Source organism: Acyrthosiphon pisum, chromosome X (assembly GCF_005508785.2).
Source record: "Acyrthosiphon pisum isolate AL4f chromosome X, pea_aphid_22Mar2018_4r6ur, whole genome shotgun sequence".
In the NCBI taxonomy this organism is placed as follows: domain Eukaryota; kingdom Metazoa; phylum Arthropoda; class Insecta; order Hemiptera; family Aphididae; genus Acyrthosiphon; species Acyrthosiphon pisum.
This window is the reverse complement of record NC_042493.1, coordinates 95,811,494-95,814,180: the sequence shown is the minus strand read 5'-3', so window position 1 is coordinate 95,814,180 and position 2,687 is coordinate 95,811,494.

Genomic DNA, 2,687 nt, shown 5'->3' with positions numbered 1-2,687 from the left:
TCAAGTTTAATGCATTCCATTATACATTGACCCACTTGTAAGTTGTAACCTACTGTACATAAGTCCATAAGCAGCTATTTGCAAGCACGAATTTAGCATATATTTTAAGGGTTGTGGGGGTGGGTATTAAATTATCTTTTCGAAGATTAATTGCTTGGTGATGCAATAAAGTAATTAAAAATGTAATCATCTCTATTTGAGGACATTCATTATTTTCATATTCAAATGTCACCGCTTTGATAAATGTTAGTTTTCTTTAATCTAAATACTATTAATTTTATGATGAAATAATAGGCATATCGATATAATTATTATTACAATAATAAGTATTTATATTTTCATTATTACATGTTTTAGTTTTTATGAATGCCGAAATTAATTCAAGCAATTACACAGATCGGCAATAGTAATTATCGTATTCAAATAAATATAAAGTCAATATTATACGAAATGACTGTATATTTCTAATAATGGCCACCGAAGTATCAAATACAGTCTATAGATGATATTGTCCACCAGGACAAAACTTTAGGTATCATAGTTATTTATTTTCCAAAATTTATCACCTTTAGAATTCTGAACGTAGATATATAGTCTGCTCTCGTCTAGAATTCGGACCATATCTTGGAAACTTTAATGCTGGAATTCTGTTAAAAATGTATAAAATGCTAAATTTTTAACGCTAAGTATTGGCAGAATAACCGACATCGCTCATATAATATTATCTTGAAAACACCGAACATTACAAGTGACCCACTTGTAACCTACATTACAGCAGATCGACACCCATTTGCCCTCATTCTTTTTAAATGTTATTAATTTTTATATATATTTTATTTTTACTTATGTAGTCTGATAAATTGAATAGGTTAGTAGGTTACTAACCTATATTATAATATATATAATTGGCAAAAGTTACTTATGTTAAAAAAAGGTACTTAAAAATTGTTAGCACTTATTTTACAATGACGGGATTCTAACTTTATAGTTACGTGGAAATCAAACATTATATGGACAAGATGTTCTGCATTTAAGTTCAGTGTCGGCCTGGACATGGCGCCTGTGACGAAAATGCGTCGAGCCACTCTGTTTTTTTAGTGGGAGCTGTCTCGTAAAAGGTTATTTACCTACTTGGTGCGTTCCTGGTCTATATAGGGAGTAGGAATCCTGTAAAATATTTATCAAAATATTTAACCGAACGTAAATTTTAGGCACACATTTTCTATATAAGGCCCAGGCCAGTTTTGAGAACTGTTGGTTTCCAGGGTGAAGAAAAACCTTAAGAATAGAACCAATAGCCAGATGCTTGCCTATTACAGTGTGAGGAAGGCATAATGGTACATGTGTCAAGAAACAAGTATGAGTAGCTTTTTTGCTATGTTTTTTACTCTACTTAATGTAGGGTGATAATTATGTGCATAATTTTGCATTTTTAGGGCGTATACCAGTGGTTCTCAACCTTTTTGGATTCGTGTCACCCTCATCCACGATAACACGACACTACGTCTCCATAACATCAAAATAATAATAATATACAATACAAGCGCTATAAAAAATATAGTACGCAGAAAAATAATTACTACAAATTTTATTTTTGCTTCACTGTTAAATAAACATTGAAATTTAAAATTGAAAAAAAAATAATCAAGATTATTGATAATATATAATTTTTAGTTTTTGTGAGTCTTTGGTTTTTTTTTGTTTTAATATTCGTGAACCCGCTGAATCCATGTTCACATTGTTAGGACGTCAAAAATTGAAGTAGCACTTTGTAGCTTTCGTTGATAGTCGAGGGTATTCACTGTGGAGACTCACCCAAAAGCTGTTGAGCGACACTTCTTTAGACTTAAGTTGCGGCGTACGGTCGTTCTTTAGTTCCACAGCTTCCTGTTGTAATTTACAGTCATCTGTTTGCACCAAGGAAGTAAATGGGTTGCGAACCCAGTCATACTGTTTCACATTCAAGTCTGGGAAATAATATTTCAATGACATTTGCAAGGCCTGCAAGTGACTTTTATGTTTTCCAGAACTTCAGGATTAGAGTTTTCTTGACCTGTAAAAAATGGAAACATAGCTGTGTTCCCTTGATCCAAGTTTGTACACCACTCGGAATTTTTTTCTTGAAAAGCTGAAAGTATATAAGTACTATATTTTTAAACTTTTCCCCAAGGTTTTCTTATCACCTCTAAATTGGATCCATGTCACTCCAGTTGAGAACCACTGGCGTATACGCTTTATTTTATGGATGACCAATTTCAGGAAATCATCGTAGACAACGTTCCATAGTGTCAGTCCTAGGACAGAACAATGGAGGACGCCACAGGTAACGGGTTTCAATACAGGTTTAATGTTTTTTTTTCTCACCGACAATCAGTGTCCTATTAAAATATTTATATTTAATATTATATTTAAAATTTAATAAAATAATATTTTTTTTATAAGCATTTGAATTTTGAATTTTGACAACATTTATCAAATGTAAAATTTAAAAATGATTTTATAGTTAAAAATGTATAAAATGCTAAATTTTTAACGCTAAGTATTGGCAGAATAATACAGAAATACAGAATAATATCTTGAAAACACCGACCATTACAAGTGACCCACTTATAACCTACGTTACAGCAGATCGACACCCATTTGCCCTCATTCTTTTTAAATGTTATTCATTTTTATATATATTTATT